Consider the following 20,219-nt stretch of genomic DNA (forward strand, 5'->3'; position numbering starts at 1 on the left):
ATCAGAAAAATACAAAAGGAACTGTAGGGCAATACCTCTATTAGGATTTGACTCCAGCACTGAATAAACATTATTATTGTTGTTATTATTAATAATAATAATAATAATAATAATAATAATAATAATAATAATCAAAAATACAACAGACCAGTTAAAATATAAATACTAATAAAACCTTTTAAAAACCATTAATAAAATGAATAATAATAATAAATTTATTTCTTACCCACCTCTCCATTCTGATCAAGGTGGGGAGCAACAGTAAATACAAAATACATAAAACTGAATTAAATGTAATATACATTGTTAAAACATCCTAAAATCATTTTTAAAACATCCTAAAATCATTTTAAAAACATCCTGGGACTAAAATAAAGAAAGCCTTGCATCAAAAAGACAAAAATGTAGGTGATCCTCTCTGGACTGATCACCACTGAGGCCCCACTATGGAGATGGTCCTCTCCTTGATAGCCACCCACCTCACTCAGATGGCATGAGCATAGTTTTTAAAAAAGTTCATTGCAGAAATCCAATGAGGAGAGTACCAGAGGGACACCATGCTCCTTGTGTCCAGAGGGAGTCACAACCTAAAATAGCCAGTGTGGTGTAGTGGCTAAGGTGTTGGACTGGGAGTTGGGAGATCCGAGTTCTAGTCCCTACTCGGCCATGGAAACCCACTGGGTGACTTTGGGCCAGTCACAAACTCTCAGCCCAACCTACCTCACAGGGTTGTTGTTGTGAGGATAACATGGAGAGGAGGAGGAGGATTATGTACGCCGCCTTGGGTTCCTTGGAGGAAAAAAGGCGGGATATAAATGAAATAAATAAATAAGTTAAAATGCTCTCCTAGCCACTGAGGCCACCTGTGCCTCAAATCACAATGATGGATCCAGGAGCATTCTCAAACTGCACACCCGATTCTTCATGGGGAGCACAGCTATAGGCAACCGAACAGATGAATGTATCCATTTTGTCTGGGCTGAGCTTTGGTGTATTACCTTCATCCAGTTCTTCACTATTCTCAGGCACCAGTCCAGAGCATCCACTGCCTTATCTGGATTAGAGTGAAAACAACTTCTGGTCATCAACTGCATATTGATGACACTACAGCCCACAAAATTACCTAACGGTACTACTGAAAATATCTTTCATAGATATCTTTCATCCAGCTCTCAATCAAAACGAACATGCTTCTTTTAAAAAGTTTCAGATTTTTGATTCTGATTAGACAGATTGAGGGTGCTTTTTATATGAGTAATGTTAAAACTAGGGCTATTTCAGCCAGCATCGAAAACCTTAGTCATCCCAGTAAATTTTTTAAAGAAGTGGAAAGTAAAGGTATTGCAATAATTAAAGGAGTTTTGTATGTCATAGGTTCAGTTCAAGTAAAAACTGCACCGATGTCTCAAAATTAATAGTTAATAGATTTTCAGTTATTTTACATGTACATTTGAAACATAAAATCATTAACTATGTGGTTAAGTAAATTGCTGGTAGACCTGATTAATACTGTCATCACTTTTAGCATGTATGATCTCACTACAAGTACCTGAATAGAAAAAAAAAAAACCCTGTGTCCTATTATGCAATAACATTTCAAGTCTGTCACACCTAGGGAAAAATCCTCAATGGAAATCCTGTAAAATCCGCAACGAACAGGCTCTCCCTGATGCAATTTATACATGCCTAAGCATTTTAAGGCTGCAATTTGTATAAACTACACTAATTTTGGCTGTAATTTGCCCAAGATATACAAAATTGCATAAGCAATTTCCATTTTTAATGGAGAAAATTTAGACAAAATCCATCAAGAGGGCCTGCTTTCCCCGTAATACATGTCCCCAGACCAGACCCAAGCAGATCCTTTGCTTCCACATGTATGAAGTGAAATTATCTACACAAAACTAACAGAACCGCACTTACTGTGAAGAATAAGCGGAATGTTTCCCTTATTATATTAGTTAAGATAATCTCTAGTTGAATGAAAAATATTAAGAGTGCAATCTCAACGTTCCCCACCAGCCAGCATGTTCTGTCAAAACAAGCATAGGATTGCACCCTTAAGAGTATTTAAAATTAATGGTACAGACACCATCTCCTGGGCATGAGGAACAAGGCAATCATGGGCTGGCTCTCAACCAGAATTGGTCTTTAAACGCATATGTCTGATCACCATCCTTTGCCTATTCACCTTTAAACTCAGACTTCAAGCAGTTGCTTTCATTCTAATCAGAAGAATTACTGGTGAGGCATTTGTGTCATTTGTGGATAGAAACTCCATATCCCTAAACCTGCCTTACACCGAGTCAGACCATTGGTCCATCTACCCCAGTATTGCCAACATTCTGGCAGTGGATTTCAGGCAGAAGCTTTTCCAACCCTACCTGGAGTTGCCAGGCATTGAATCTGGGACCTCCTGCATGTAAAGCAACATCCCTTTTCCAACAGAGGGTTGTATCCAGTGTTTGTCAAGTCTAAGTTGGACTAACATTGGATACAAGTGTTGCGTCAATGTACACAACAAAGGAGCAACAGCTACACACTTGCAATATTGACCCACTTGCAATATAAAGACCTTCCAAATGTATGTAGACTCTACAAATATGGATATCTTAACACATCGTACAGTAAAATAACTAATCTCCAGCTCATATTTTCAAAGTTAGCAGTAAAACAAATAGGCCGCATATCAGGTCAGCTGAGAAGTCGATAATAAACATGACGTTATTCTGGACACTTCTACCACCAAAGTCTACAGTTGTCATCAGGAAGTCTGTTTAAGTCCTTTTTCACCATTAATTAAATAGGATATCAACCCTCTCTTATTCATCGTATATCATTTTCTAGTTAAGTTAACGTCAGAGTCAGGCTGATAGCACGGTCCCACTGTGCTGTGACTGCAGTGTGAATAATGTACTCACAATCCGAAACTGCAAAATAAAAGATGGTAGAATACCATTAGGAACAAGAAACTTCATGCACCTATAGTGCCCTCGGCAACTCTGCTACCATTCGCCAATCGCAGTAAGGGCCAGTTTCAGGGAGGGCAAGGATCTTGGGCAAGATCCTGACTGGCCTCACTTCCTCCTTACTACTGTCATTGCTACCCAATTGCTTGACCTCTCCCGGTGGCCCCAACCTGCACAATTGCCCAGATGGAAAGCACAGTGCTAATAAAGGATGCTGCTCCATTTCCCAACTGTTGTGTCATTGCACGCATGCTTGAAGAGGCAGTGACAGCAAGGAGGAGAAACCAGAGCAGGAGACTCCAGCAGGCCCCCAGCAGGGACAGACACCTCAGCAGGTGCCTGACAATGCTAACCCCTAGTGCAAGTCCTATCATAATGATACTTGCTTAAGACACCCACCCTTGCCAGGTGTGAAAAATGTCAGTTAATATGTGGCAAAGACCAGAATGCTATGATATCACCAAATCCAATTCATATTCTTTCCCACACACAATGCAGAAACTTGCTCAAAGAAGGAGCCTCAATACAGATCTCTGATAGACCAGTGGGCAGGAGAGTAGAAACTGATGCCTACACCCACAAGCAGGGAAGTTCCCTGAGACTAGAAATGGGTGACGGGGGTGACGGGACTGTATTGGTTCAGTAATTTAAATGCAAACTTTCCTAATTGGCATTTCCAAACCAATACACTAAACAAAACACAATTAGATATTTGCACTTCTCTAAATTTGTGGTGTATTTTTCCAGTAAAAAATGTGTACAAAAATACAGATAATGGGAAGACATTTGCACAAAAAAACATATATTTGTGTAAATAGCATACAAATACACATGACATTGTGGGGAAATTGCTTGCCAAAAATATGATAGGCAAAATTGTGCACAACAACCTGAATATTAGGAAAATGTGCATGAAAATGCACACAAATGTTCATATTGACTTTTAAAAAACTCATAAACTGATTTAGAAAAGGGACAAAGGAACTTGAGATTGGAAAAAACTAAAAAACTGACAGAAACTGAAATTGACGGGTTCATCCATCCCTACTCAGGCAGAGGTTCAAATTTCCTAGCAGCTCATACATAAGCAGGGATGGGTGAATCAGCAAAAAATGACCTCATTGAGGTTCTCCAAATTCCACTATGAAGCATGTTCTGATGAGGGATGTGTGGCATGGGGGAAATCCAGCCCTCTTGGGTCTCGACAGATTTTCTCCAAGCCCCCAGCTCAGCTTGCATTAGTCATCCATACCGTGCCTCCCCATGGAACCTGGGGTTTGTGCATAGTGGCAGCAGCAGTGGTGGCAGGAGTCCCTGTTGGTACCATCTGCTCCTGCCCATCGCCACTACTGTGCAAAAAACCTTCACTCTCTCCTTGCTGACAACGGCAAGAAGATTGCAAGGGCTTTGTGCCCAGCACCAGGTGGGGGTGGCAGGAGTCAGCAGATAAAAATGTTTCCTTCTCCATCTCTCAGGTCCTGGGAGGGAAGAAGGAAAGATTTGCACACAGCGGGGCCAGTGGCGCATGGCAGAGGTGGGGACTTGTACTCTCCTTGCCAGTGTCAGCATTGGCAAGGCGAGCGCAAAGGGTTTTGCCAGCAGCAGAAGTCCATGAGGTGGCCCATCTCAAACAGGCCAAGTCAGGCCCAGCCTGTGGACCGGCATCTGGGAAGCCAAGCTGCACTCCAGATTCCTCTGCCATCCCGTTTGTGCACATTTTTCAGACATATACGTTTTAATGCATTTTGTTGTTTTTCCATGCTTCACATCACAAGCTCAAAAAATGTATGGATTCTGGTTTCAGATTACATTTGGGTCTGTGGCTGGTATAAACTTGGTAAATTCTGGTCAAAAACAAATGGTTCAGAAGAAAGAGAAACAAGTTCTCAGGATGCAAAATATTTATTTTAAAGAAGCCTGATGCGTTTCAGACTGTTCTTTATTCTAAGACCTTCTTCAGGGGGCTGTAACATTAATAATACAATAACGTACAATAAGAACACATAATATTAATATATATTTGTGCAATTAGGTTAATTAAGCACATTGCCACAAGGGCCAATGCAATTTACTTGAAAAGAACTGATCAATTACCACTACAATCACAACATGCAGCTGACTCCAGAGCTAGTGGTTGGTAGGCCTGCACATTGAACTTCTGAGGCACTCTTCCGTACTAGCTAACTATCATGAGAAAACAGACAAGGCTGAAAATCACTGCTGTTTTGTGGGGAGGCGGCTGGATCTGTGGTGCAATGAGCTCTTACAACATGTAGAAATAGAAGGTAGCCAATGTTTTGTTTTTGCAGAGTCCATGTGCTTTTGAAAGCTGCTTAACATACAGCAAAATAACAGGTGTGGCTTTTTTTTTTACTATCACTACATCTGAATGCTGGAAACACCTTTGGCATTTCTGTCTGTCATGAATTACACCAAGTATTTCTTACTCATCCTCACGGAGACTGAGTACTGATCCTGCCAACCTAGCTAAAGTAACTAGGTAGGGGTGGACAGAAGATGCATCAGGATCCACTTGGAGATTTCTGGGTGATTTACAGTAGATCAGTAAACATTTCTGTCTCCCAGTTGTTTTAACAATAGCAGCAGCAAAATGACAGATACACACCCACAAATCATATTGCTGAAATTAAGTAGCCAACCAGCTTTGGACTTCCATGTTGGTTGCACCCAGTGGTATCAAGGGCCAGTCCTTTTACAACTTCATTGGCTGCCAGTCCAGGTCCGGGTGCTGGTATTGACATTTAAAGCCCTAAACGGTTTGGGGCCAGGTTATTTGAAGGAACGCCTCCTCCCATATGTACCTACCCGGACCTTAAGATCATCTACAGGGGCCCTTCTCCGTGAGCCCCTGCCAAAGGAAGTGAGGCAGGTGGCTACTGGAAGGAGGGCTTTCTCTGCTGTGGCACCCCGGTTGTGGAATGAGCTCCCCAGAGAGGTCCGCCTGGCGCCTACATTGTACTCCTTTCGTCGCCAGCTGAAGACCTTTTTATTCACTCAGTATTTTAACACTTAATTTTAACTTAAATTTAAATTATACTGTTTTAACTCTGTATTTTAACCTTATATCAATTTTGCTGCGTGGTTTTATCCTGGTTGTGCTTTTTATACTGTATTTTGTATTTGTGTTTTTAACCTGTTGGTTGTTTTATGATGGTTTTAATTTTTGTGAACCGCCCAGAGAGCTTCGGCTATTGGGCGGTATAAAAATGTAATAAATAAATAAATAAATAAATAAATCTACTGACAAACAGATCCTGAAGCCTGCATTCTTCCCACCACTGAACTAGAGGATAGGATTGTTCAGCTATTATTTCACCTCATTTTCTCTTTGGCAATATTGAATAGAACATGAAGAAAATTTGCCAGGTTTACATAAAATTCTACACCACGGGGGGGCTTATCTTCTTGAAAATAAAGCTATTCTGAGGAAACCAATAGCGTAGAAACTCTGGAGTGAGAAAAAAGTTCTCCTCAGAAAGATAAGTTTGGTCACCGAAGCCGAAAGGCAAGCTTAATATTAGGAGGTAAGCTGTTTGGCTCATGTCCACATTTAGAGAACTTGGCCCGGCCACTGAGATCGAGAACTGAGAACTGAAGCCAATAGGACCTGTTGTGTGAGAGAATGGCAGGCAATGAATTGAGTCATGCTGCTGGAGAAAGAAACAGGGCTTCAGGAAGGAGTAAGTGAGTCACCCAGTGACTGCACAAAGGCACGGAGTTATGGAATGCCCAGCAAAACAAAGCCCTGACAAAACCCATGGTAGTTTTAGGCCTCCAGGTAGGGCAGGAAAAACTCCTGCCTGAAACCCTGCAGAGCTACTGCCAGTTGGAGTTGACAATATTGAGCAACATGGACCACTGCTCTGATTCATTGTAACACAACTTCCTAGGTTCTAACTGCTCCATAAAGATAACCATCCTTGTGTTACAGGTGGGGAGATGAGTCTGAGGCCTTTTCTACACCTAAGGATTATCCCAGGAAAGTGAAGGGATCATCCCTGCCTGCTCCTGGGATCCCCTGTGTGTCATTTGGATGCACAGGGATGATCCCGGGACAATCCTGGTGGGAAAAGGCAGGTGTAGAAATGGCCTGAGAGATGAGTGGCTTTAATAATCCATTACTGCGTTCCTTCTAAATACCAGTTTGGTGAGCCTGACTGTCCCTATCTCATATACCATCTAGCTTATTATAACAGGTGCTTCCCTTATGTAAGTATGTGGGTTCTACTTCAGAAAAGCCAGCCTGCAGGAGGGGCAGCTGCCTCAGCTAGGAATCCAACTAGTCAGCGTTCTAGAAAGAGATAGAGTGCTATAGGGCCTCCGTGTGAATACATAATGAAAGTTAAACATACGTGTTAGCCTCTCTGAATGTTTGTTGTGCTTCCGGTGCTGTTATTTATCTAAAAGGGCAGCCCATTATTAACATTGCTTTTAGTATATGGACTTAGGGATGTACGTGAATTTAGTTTCCATTAATTGAAGACCAGAACTTGCTCCGTTTGCAATGCTGAATGCAAATGCAGGGGCATTTTATGGGCAAAGCTCACAGATGCCTGAGTTTGCAGTGCTTGTTCGCAAAATAGCTACTTCTTTTAAAAAAATTCACTTTAAAGATGCACATTTGTGTGTGGGGGGGGTACATTTTCACGCATAAGTCAAACGGGGAAAGTATGCATTTGGGCGTGGACTTTAAAAAAATGTGCACCCATGTGCGCACTTTTCCCATTTGAACAAGGAGGGGGGAGGAGCTCGCAATTGGAAACGATGTGGACAAAGCTGCAAGGTGTCACTCAGAGAACCCCAAAGAACTGCAGCTTCACTGATTCTCCCATCCTTCCATGCATTCAGATTCAGCTAAATCCAGGCCAGAGTTCATTCATGCACTCTTTTTGGAGGTAGAAAAGTCACTACAGGGTGAATGCTTCACCCTCAGTTTTCATCTTTTTTGAGAAATCCAGTAGTACCTTTGCTTAAAAAAAGCAAAGCAGAGAAAAATAAAATGTTTACAAGATTTGCTGCTGTCACCTGCAAATCTGTGGCAATTACCAATTTCGGAAACAGTTGTGGGAATGGGCCTTTTTCTCTCTTGGGGAAATTAGAAAGCGTATACACTCCCCTGTGTTGATGAAATTTGCTGGGTTTAATTGCAAAATGCTATGATTTACTCCATATGTGAGCTTATTGCTGGTGTTGGGTAGTTGAGTGATATTATGATTTTTATACTTGGGGGGGCGGGGACCCATTGCTACAGAATTTCAGCTTTCTGAGATCAAGGAATATTAGAATACCATAGTGTTGTTAAGTGTAACTATTAAGTATTGCTCTTTTGAGAAACACATACACTAGTATTAATCAGTATCGACTATTGCTGTTTTTGAGAATCACACAAATCAGTACAAGCTGAAAGAATGCAAAAATAGTGCCTGACAGGTGTTCAGTAGTACCCACTCTGAAACACCAACTGCTTAGGGCTAGGATCAAAGAGTTTACCTTTCAACATTGTAGCAATAATAAGTTGGAAATAAATCAGTGATATATGAAGACATAAATATATGAAGGCAGAAATAAAGATATATGAAGGCAGAAATAAAGACATAGCAAGAAGTAAATAGGCAGCTAAACTACATAGTTATATATGTGTGTGTTCTATTTCTTTGAATTACTTTCTCTCTTCTCTTTACATTCAGCTGAGTATTTGAAGACTCCACAGTCCAATTAAGCAAAGGTCCTTTTCTGTGCAGCCCAATTCTATACATACTCACAAGTAAGTCTTACTGAGTTCAGTGGCTCTTACTCCTACATGTGCGTAGGATTGCAGTCTTGATGTTCCTATTAAGTGCAGCCTAACTGAAAAAGAGAGACGAATGCATAAGCAAATATATCCAAATAAAATTAATCAATTTTGGAATTGTAATCCCAGCTACATCTCTTCTGTACTCTAGCATGGGAGAGGTGGAAAACACAGTTTCCAGACAACCTTTTTTTTTTTTTTTTTTAAGAAAGTGAATTAAAGTTCAATGTGAGATTTGGGCTCTTTCTACACCTAAGGATCATCCCAGGAAAATGGAGGGATCATCCCTGTCTGCTCCTGGGATCCCCTGTGTGTCATTTGGATGCACAGGGACGATCCCGGGGGGGAAAGCAGGTGTAGAAATGGCCCTTGTTGCTCTTCATGACTTTCCTTTTTAAATAGGACTAGATAAGTGCCCATGACACTCCAGTAGATGTTCATAACACTTGAACAAAACCTTCTTCCATGTGACAATCATAAGTTGTGAGATTAATATCAACAGCGTATAAAACTGCATTTTCTCAGGTAGAAAACATTGCAGTTTTTGAGAGCTAGGAAAGCGCAGCAATGGAAACTCAAACCGAGATACAAAGGAAACATACAAGTAACAAATCAACATGGCTTGGATTAAAAAAAAAAAAAAAACTGATCATGCCCCTTACTTTTCTCACTGCTGCAATCTTATACACAGTTTGCTGATTTGGGGACAGAAACAGCTGGTACAGTTCTTCACTGAGACCTGGACAGGGGAACTATCAGCAATATTTGATGCTATAGACCATGGTATCCTTCTGGACCGCCTGGCTGGTAGAGGATTCGAAGGAATCATTTCATGATGGTCCTGCAGGAATCCATCTTGTTTCCTTAGAAGTGATTAAAATATTATAAAATTAGTATATAACAGATTATTTTAAAAGTGTACATATTGTATATAAATTATAAATAAATTATATTATCCTTCTGGGTTTCATAAGAAATAGTGTTCTGTAAAGGGTAACAAATGAATCCTAAACAAAAGGGAAAACCAGGTCTTTCAGATTCTGTAACAAAAACACATTATATGATACAATTAAAAAACACCTACTGGTAGCAAATTGCTTGGTAACCAGCTAAAAAATGTCCTTAAACATTCATCAGCTATTTTTTTAGCATATGTATCAATAAGACGTGGCATAAAGCGTGGTTAAAATGCTCTGTTTTAAAAATAATATCAAATGCATATCAAATATATAATTTATATCAAATATATAAAAGTGTATTTTAAAACCAGCTCCCCTTTCTTCTCATTAGAAGTAAGCCTTTTTTTTTCTCAAGTTCATAAACTTCAGCCTATGTAATATCATTAGCGCCCTCTACAGGGAATTCAGAGACCTAAACTGTAGTCTAAAAACTGTAGTCTATCTCTTGTCATGAGAAATATGTAGGATATTACTGCTCTTTAAACAGTATAATTCATTTATTCTCATTTCAATATATTTGCTACAGTCATGTTGCCAAAAGTGTTTTTTTTTAATCTTCTCAGAGCATAGGAGCAAGGAGCTATCTATGCATCAAAATCCTAAATGCTCCAAAGTTCCATCCATTTTAACAAATCTTATGTCCTAATCCATTTTATGTGTATATATAAATTCCACTAAAACAATGTGATTACTGCCACCTAATTTCCTCTGGCTTGTAACCATAATGTTTGTTTATTTGAGGCTAGTGATTTGAAACTCAAGCTATTTAATCAAAGGGTGTATGGGTTTTTGCATACCATTTCTCTCCTTTTAAAGCTATGAACTGTATTTGTTTTATCTGTTTAGAAAGACATGAGAATGATCACCTGTTTGCTTTCTTTCCTGACAAGTGCTCTGAGTAAAACAAAAGTAGGTTTAGACTTGATGGAGTGACTTTTCAAATGATTCAAGGCAAGCTCAATAAATGAAGCAACCGGAGTTTGTTTGGACTTTGACGATAGTAATTGGAAAGATCTATTGCACCTGGGCAGGGGCCCAATTGAAAGTGAAAAATAATCCCTATCTTGAACATCAAGTCCAGAATAAATATACTTATGCATAGGACATAAACTACAATCACTAGCCTTATTTATTTTATTTTATTTTTAATCTGCCAATAACCAGTGTTCTCTGGGGAGAATACAAACAATTAAATGGCTAAAATGCCACACAAACAGTTAAAAATATAAAATATAATACGGATATTTAAAGGTGCGATCCTATGCATGCTTAGACAGAAAATAGTTCTACAACTCCCTGCATTTCCTAGCCAGCCATGGATTGTGGTCTAAAAGAACACGATACAATATAGTACAAATTCTGGGGTTCCACATCCTTATGATGTTGAATTACTACCCTCTCTCATTGATTTTTTTATCAATGTTTAATTTTCAGGAGCTATATAATCTCTCTCTTTGAAATTCTGAACTTATTTGAAACATTCCACATGCCACAAAAACTGGAATCTAACAAAGATTAACTATTAGCATCCACTGTATCCCGGGGTCTCATGATTACATACCTGAAGCAATCTAGATTAGTTGCCATTTTTTTTCTTGGCAAGGATATTGTATCCATATAAAACAGATGAATGATAGGGTAAAAATGTCTATTCACTGCATCTCCATGTGTGGGAAAGTGGACAGTTATGCATTGCCAGAAAAGAAGAGTCACCCGAAAAGATGACGAAAGAAGACAGATTCACATTACTACTGCATTTTGTTGATGCAAATGTATAAACAATTACTATAATTTAAACAGAAATGCAATACATCTCACTATAGTAGGGAAGACTGTGACCAGATGAATTGTATGCCTTCCCAGACTGATGCCCAGATGCTATCTGTTGACAGGGCATCTTCAAGGCCTCCTCCCGTTTTCATGGTTCTGTATCTTTAAAATTAATTTGAACTAAACAGGAGAAATACTTGCTAGGAGTATTTTTGCAGACTTCTCTTATCAAACCCCTGGCCGATATGTGTTGGGCTTTGAAATAAAAGTACTTTGAGTATCCAGAGAACCTGTTTCTCTCCTTTTTTTCTGTCCTGACCTGGATGCGCTCCTCCTTTGGTTTTTTGTTCCACAATAGGGACAAACAACTTCCTCATTCTTCACACGGGGAAGAAAGAGGAAGCAAGCAGTGACCACATGGCCCATTCAGAGGTCATTTTTTATTGTGCTGCTTCTCCTGCACACAGCAGGAAATGGCAGCACGTATCGTGATAATCTAAAAAAACAGATTTTCCGGGTTTTCATTTTTTGATGGAAAAAAGAGCAGAAGGAGCGGGAAAAACACAGGAAGTGGATGTTGGCATCAAAAGGACCCATGAACATCCGTGAGAGGCCAGTAACAAGCATGCTATAAAGCACTTGTCTGATGACACTCTCAGGACCTTGCTAGACCAGGCGTTAGCGCGGTGTGAGGCCCGGTTTCCCTCCTGTGCATCCAGATGACACACAGGGGAATCCGGGGTCAGGCTGCGCTGTAACCTGCCTTAAGCCGGCATAAGCAAATTTGCTTATGGCCCGGCTTTTCCGCAGCCCCGGCCTGAGGCCGGGGCTGCGGAACGTCTAGCAGGGTCCATGGCTTTTTGCAGCTGCTCGCTTACTCATGAGTAGCCGGGAAAAGCCACGGACTGGGCACAGCGCTCATACGAGCGCTGTCCCCATCAGGCTGGGGGGGGGGGATCCCAGGGGGGGAGAGAGAGGGGTGGGGGGAAGGCCGGACCCAGCAGGAGAGAGGAGGGGAGAAGGCCGGACGCGGCAGGATAGAGGGTAGGAGAAGGCCAGGCATCGGGGATGGCGGACAGGGGTGAGGGAAGGAGAGCCGGGCATCAGGGATGGCGGACAGGGGTGAGGGAAGGAGAGCCGGGGACAGGGCATCGGGGATGGGGGATGGGGGGAGGACGGCTGAGCGGGCAGGGGGGGCATCAGGAATTGTGGGGGGGATCAGGGGCAGGGGGAGCAGGGGGCTTAATTTTTTTAAAAAAAACCCCACTTACCTTGTCTGGCGGCTCTCCGGCGCACATGGTCCCTTAAAAAAAAAATGCCCGACATGACGGGGCTTCCTGTTGCCCCATCGCGTCGTGCGTCTAGAAGCCGGTGACGGCGCGCGCTAACTCTAGCGCGCCATCACCCCTCCTCCCTGCCGGCTTATCCGGCAGGTCTAGCAAGGCCCTCAGTCTCCTGAACAAGGCAAAGTCAGAGATGAAGGACCAGCATAGGTGAGTTTGAACTGGGGCAAAAGTCTGGGAATTCAGTCAGCTCAGAATTCAAATGGGAACGCACAGTAGATGTTCAAGTTGCTGGGTCAGCAAAGGCAGGTAGTTATGCCAGGAGAAGGAGAGAGTGTGGCCATTTCCCCATGGTTCCTCCCAGCAACCTGTTGATCTCCTGGTAGGTGTGGACTTGTTGCACCCTGGCTGTCTATGTGTGCTTGCAGTCAAGTAAACAAATTCATCACCATCATATCACCTTCATTAGACCACTTAGCTAAAACGCAATGTGTGGAGGCACTGGAAACAAACAAATATGCCCAAAGTACATAGCACTGTTTTAGAAAGATCATTAAGAGAAAGCTGTCCAAATTTTACACTCATTATGTGTTGAGCAAGGTGAAATAAGGGAGTCTAAATACATCAGAAGAGCTGTGTTGGACCCATCTAGACCAGCACTCTGTTCACACAGTGGCCAACCAGCCATCAAAAGGAGACCCACAAGTAAGACATCAGTGCTACAGGACCCTCCTGCCCATGTTCCCCAATGACTGATGTACATAGGCATCCTGCCTCTGATACATAGAGCCTTTGGGACAAACAGACATTGATTCTGAATGACACATTTCATGCACACACACCCGCCTTTCTTACATTTTCCATATGCCCCTTGCTACTGTTTCTTTTCTAATATACAGCTTTAATGTCATATTTTTAAAAAGGCTTTCACTGGGCAATCCCAGCCATCAAGGGATCACACATTCAGCATTATGGTATTATTAGAATTGGTTAAATGATCTGGCTTTGTGATGTGAAAGTGACAGCTGGAAGCATTGCCCTCACTCTGAATAGACTTCATGGGAGCTGTCTCAATGTCATCTTCGTGCCAGGGTGGCTCTGAATCAGCACTGTGTCAATTATATGACGCAGTTGCCAATTTGGCGCCATACAAAGAGCTGAAGATCCATGGCTGAAAATCTGGGATTTATCCTGACTTTTCCAGCCCAAGTGACGCTGGCTGCCCTCGCTCCAGAGCTACAGCAGGGGCTTTCCCAGGCAGGAGGTGACTTCGTATTGGTCACTGTCCATCCAGGCATTTTCTCTACCTCCTTGTTGCAGAGGCTGGCCCTTTGCACAGGATCTCCTCCACCTCCTCCTTGTCCTGTGCAGTCAGCTGTACCAGCTGGGTCTTTCCTTCCCCAGCCTTGCTTTGGGGAGATGCCCCCCACCCACCATTTTCCATTTTCACATTAATATAGAAATTAGCTTTCCGGCACTGGGCGCACCAGGGAAGTGGACAGGGAGCGTGCCCAGCATTGGAAAACCCACATTTTTTTCTGCGATGTCAGAATTAGCACGGATTTTAGCTCATTGTGGCAGCAACCCACCACCATACAGACATCCCCCTGGTGATGCCACACTCCAAATGTATGAAACTTTTCACTCCATTTTGTATTTTCCCCACCCATCCTAAACAGCCACCAAAACTGAGGGTGCATTATGTGGCGGTCAAAGTTTTTCATGGAACATCCACAGTGAATTTCAATTTAGCCCCTCATTAAGAGGCAGTTTGACACAGAATTCAGAGACTCAAAGGATGAAGTGATTTGTACAATTATAGAAATTTGAGATGGTATACAAGAGATATGTCAATACACGCAAAACACACACACAAAAATCATTTCCATGTGCAAAGGTTTTCCTTATGCTGGTGCTATTTTTATTTATTGTTTGTGGAATGGCTTGCCGGGAGAGATTCGTCAACTTAACAGTCTTCCAGAATTTAAGAAAGCCATAAAGACTGATCTCTTAGCTGAATTTTAAGATGCCTTTTTTAATGGTGTGCTGCTTCTAATGGTGCACTAGTTTTAAATGTTTGAATTAGTTTTATGTACTTTATGGTGTTTTTATTTGTGTTGTACCCCACCTTGATCCAGAGGGAAAGGCGGGTAACAAATTATTATTATTATTATTATTATTATTATTATTATTATTATTATTATCATCATCATCATTATCATTATCATTATTTTGCACAGGTGGGTCACCACATAGGATCAAACATTTCTTTCCATCATGAGCATGGACCTCTTATATGAGTAAGGATAGCACCACACATATCTAACCAAATCCTTCTTATATCTGATCTGCACAAGCCCTTGTACAGTTCCAATTAAACCACAGCAAGGGACATATTGAAAGAAAGATGGCTCAAATTAATATATTTGTCGAGCATTCCAAAATGCAGGTGTCTCTAGTAACAGCAGCTGAAGAGTAGAAAGTGACAAATGACCTTTATTATTACCAATTTATTTTCTTATCTGTGTTCAATTATGAACCTATAGTTACTTCTGTTTATGCTTTTAATTCTGCCACTGTTTTACTATATGTTGTAAGTTTCCAAACAACAGAAAGGAATGTTTGTAGAGCACTTACATATAATTAACATCACTCACTGAAACAAGGCACTTCTGTTCCACAACTGACACGTTTTCTTCAGAAACTGGGAGACTGTTGTTTGAGTCCATTTCTTTGGGGTGTGACACGAATGGTGTTGTTTAACTGGATTTGCTGTTCATAAGAACATATGAAGAGCCCTGTTGGAACAGATAAAGCCAAACGGCTAGCTGATCCAGGATCCTGTTGCCCACAGTGGCCAACTAAATGCCTATGGAAAACCCACTTACAACATGAAGTCAATAGGCTCCTCCTGTTGTTGTTTCCCAGCAACTTGTATTCCAAGGCACACTGTGTTTGATCCTGGGTAGCCATCATGACTAGGAACCATTTATAGCCTTATCCTCCATGAATTGGTCTAATCCCACTTTAAAGCCATCTAAGGGCATGTCTACTCCATACAGTGTGGAGGAAGGGAGGTGGGACGATCCCGGACTTAACTGCTTCCAGGATCATCCCAGGGTATCTACATGTGATGTGCAACGTCCTGGGAGGAAGAGGACATTGCACCCACGATTTTGTTTTGGTTTTTTAATCAAAAAAGAGTGCAGGAGCGGCTCCATCACAAAAGTGAGTTTAAGAAACAAACAAAAACTCCCACTCCCCCCACCCCCGATAGTCACAGTGCCCAGCATCGTGTTTACTTGCGAGGAACCAGGATGAAACTGGGACAGCTGGCCACACGTACCGCGGTCTCGGGATCGTTCCTCCCTGTACAACATGTGGACACACAAGGATGATCCCGGGACAATCCCTGGGATATCACCCTGTGTAGACATGCCCCAAGTTGGTGGCCATTGTCACATCTTTTGTTAGAGCATGCCATAATTTGACTACACGCTGTGTGAAGAAGTACTTACTGTTTTCTGCCTTCATTTTCTACCATTCAGCCTCATTGGAAGGCCCCAAGTACTAATATTATGAAAGAGAAAATATCTACTTTCTTGACACCATGAATAATTTTATACACCTCTATCATGTCCTCTCCCTTACTCGACCTTTTTCCCCTAAATGAAAAAGCCCCCAATACTGTAAGATTTTCTTATAGGGCCATGTCTTGACAGTGGGGCATTGGCGCCATGAGCCCTCGGGCCCCCACATTTGCATTCTTTCCTGCTATCCACACGGGAAGGAGCGCAAGTGCAGGGTTTGCTGGAAGGAGCCTCCACGGCTGTCTACATGTAGCCACCTGTCATTGCACGGGCACCAGGGTACGTCTGCCCTCTAGTTTTTAAAATATTAAGAGGGGGAGTTTATCTGCCTCTCTAGCATGGCATCCTTCTGCCATGCCGGAGAGGTGTGGAGGTGTTATTCTATGGGTGGCTTGCATCGTGCCAGCCCCAGCTCCCGTCTTTTTCCCCTGCCTGCCTGCCAGCGGCTCGCATTGCCAAATGTCCACCTATTTCTTTCCATTTTTTTTAAAAATGAGAGAACAACAAAAAGGGAAATGAATGTATGCTTGAGTCCCTCACCAGTCCAGCCGATGGTGACCAATTAGGGGTCGCCATCAGCTGGGGGCACGCCTCTGCCGCAGCTCCGAAGCAAGGCGACAGACGGCAGATGCCGTCATCACCTCACTCCAACTGGGAAAAGTCACAGTAAGTACACAACTTTTAAAACTGGAACATGAGGGGAATGCCCTGGGAAGGCTCCGCGATGGTGACTGTGTCATATAACTGACCTGCCACCACTGTGGATTCACCCCGGGGCAAGGCCCTGGTCAAGATGTACCAAAGGAAAGGTGTTCCGGGCTCCTGTAGCAAGGAGAAACTACATCAAGTATTAAGTTCTGTGACAACTCCAACATTCCGGAAAGGTTTCCTTGATTATATCTCTACTTAATTATCGTCGTACTTTAGAATAACTCTACATCATTTTTTTTTTAAAAAAAAAAGGCATGTAGTCGATTTAGATTAGCTTTATCCCATCAGGCTGTGACAGACTTTTAGCCTGCTCATTAATCTATGGTTGTAGGTTTTTGTAACGTAGATAATATAAAAGTCAGTCCTATTTAAATATGATTGGACAGGAATATGAAGACATTACTTGGCTATACATTTCATTAGGATTTCAGTAAGAAGTGTTATTGCATGGTCTGTTTTATGAAGGCTTAAATTGCTGAGTTTAACTTCAGTTTGACACACGTTTCTGTTAAGGAAAATCACTTGAAGGGAAAATGTGAGTGATATTTTCTCTAGATGTGATGTGTCTTATTACATCTTGAAAGCTATTTATCTTTGGAGTTAACTTTTGTGACCATCCAAGCTCCATATTCATGTCTGGTTTTATATAATTTTCTTAGAATTGATATGACTATGGGTAGGTATTGCCTGGTGATGTAATCATAGGTGTTAGTCTGTGCCCGTCAAATAGCCCATTAACCATAAAGTTGAAGGCTTCTATATTCTTCTATGGCAGGAAACAGAATCTAATATTGCATTGAAGGCTACTTCCCCCATTTAAGCTTTAAACCTCCCACAACCAGCTCCTCAGTCTAAAATAGCAAGGTGGAAAGGTTTAAATATACTTCGGGAGGACAACTTGAGTACACTAAAATCTGAAAACAGCTTAGCAGTCTCATATCTTTCTTGCAAATGACACTGCCAGTAATTTTAGAAATCAAATAGGGTACACACGTCTAGAACGTCTTGTTTCTGAGAGCACTTCTATAACCAAATTAGCAACATGGGAAACAGTATGGAGGTTGCTCAGCTGCCATGGTCAGCCTGTGACACCCCAACTTACATCTGCCACAGCTTCTCAATTAACTCCCGAGTCACCTCAGAATAAACTCAGCTTGTTCCCTCCTTACCCTAACCACCACCCTGATCAAAGTGCGTAGTGTGAATTATCAACAATATATAGTTAAAGCCCAGATTCCCAATTAACAATTCCATTGAGATCAAGAACAGTTTATTACTCTCTAAGGCTGCAATCCTATACACACTTACCTGGGAGAAAGTCCTATTGAACTCTGTGTAAATATGTGTACAAGTCCCAGCATGGTCCAGCCAACATGACCCTTCAAGAAGAAACTAGACCCTTCAAGAAGAAAGAAGATCTCACTCTTTTTTTGCAAGGAGCAAGAATCAGTCTGTTATGATGTTCAGTAGATGAAAAATGTCCATATAGAAGAATGCCCATTTCAGGGGAGGATGTGGATGGGTGTGTATCCTCCAATCAGGTATTGCCATATGGGTAGAGTTTTGAATGCTTGGGACATAGAATCACAGAATCATAGAATAGCAGAGTTGGAAAGGACCTACAAGGCCATCGAGTCCATCCCCCTGCTCAATGCAGGCCCACACACACACACACACACACACACACACACACAGAGAGAGAGAGAAGAGTCACCAGGAAGATAAAGATGAACTGGGAGCTATTTCCAGTCTACGCCTGGCAGACAGAACCATTGGGGGTAATTCCAGTTTGTGGGACGTATGCTTGAAATGTGGCTGGTTGGTTGCTGTAGTATGAAGAAACTAGGCCATTGTACTAGGTATAGGGTGACCATATTTGGGAAACCAAAAAAGAGGACACCTAGTGTGTGTGTGGGGAAGCAGCTTTCTGAGTCCTGCAGAAAGTACGTTATTTCTCTGCCACCTTAAAGAACCCGATTGGAGTGGAGGAGGGGAAAGGATTTCATTCTGCACCACCACCATCCACTCCAATTGGGGCCTTTTCTATAATGTCCACGAATGACCCACTTTCCCCTTTAAGACCTCAATTGGAGCTCGGGGTGGGGGAATGATGTGCCACTAGAAAGCATGTCATTCCCTCCTGCCATGCTAATGGCAGCCTTAAAGGGGAAGGTGTGTCATTCCAGGACATTATTGAAAATTATAGAAAATCCCCCCTGACACCATGGAAAGAACAAAAACCAGGACAAATCCAGGAAAATCCTGACAGTTGATCACCCTAACTAGGTAGGTACATTGGTTTTTTAAAGAAACAGGCCTTTTATTCTCAGGCCTTTCTTCGATTCATTTATGACATTTCTATAGCAACCAATAGCCAAAACTTTATTGTAATGGCAATCTTTTCAACGCTGACATCATGTGTCAGAAATGGGCGGCGCAATGCCATGAGTATTCACTCAGAAGTAAGTCCTTATGTGTCCAATGGGGTTGATGTGTGACAAAAGGTTGTCACACAGAGGAGGGCCAGGATCTCTTCTCGATCCTCCCAGAGTGCAGGACACGGAATAACGGGCTCAAGTTAAAGGAAGCCAGATTCCAGCTGGACATCAGGAAAAACTTCCTGACTGTTAGAGCAGTGCGACGGTGGAATCAGTTACCTAGGGAGGATGTGGGCTCTCCCACACTAGAGGCATTCAAGAGGCAGCTGGACAACCATCTGTCAGGGATGCTTTAGGGTGGATTCCTGCACTGAGCAGGGGGTTGGACTCGATGGCCTTGTAGGCCCCTTCCAACTCTGCTATTCTATGATTCTATGATTCTATGTGCATCCTTAATCCTTTCCACTGAGGCTGTTTACGGATCCTTGGTGGTGATGGGGAACAATAACAGGCTCTACCCCAACGTACACGTGTTCGTTACAACTTGTGAAGTGGCACTAACTACATTTATTATAAGAGCTACATGAGCATTTCTCTGCTTGACAGGTCCAGTGGGGGAATACTCAACATCTAAAAGAGTTTGGAAAAGAAATCTAAATGAAACAACTTTTTAAAAGGACATAAATGCCCCAGGTATGAAATCCCTTGTAGTAGTAGTAATAGTAGTAGTAGTAGAGGTGTGTGGGG

The sequence above is a fragment of the Elgaria multicarinata genome, chromosome 1 (genome assembly GCF_023053635.1).
Source record: "Elgaria multicarinata webbii isolate HBS135686 ecotype San Diego chromosome 1, rElgMul1.1.pri, whole genome shotgun sequence".
In the NCBI taxonomy this organism is placed as follows: domain Eukaryota; kingdom Metazoa; phylum Chordata; class Lepidosauria; order Squamata; family Anguidae; genus Elgaria; species Elgaria multicarinata.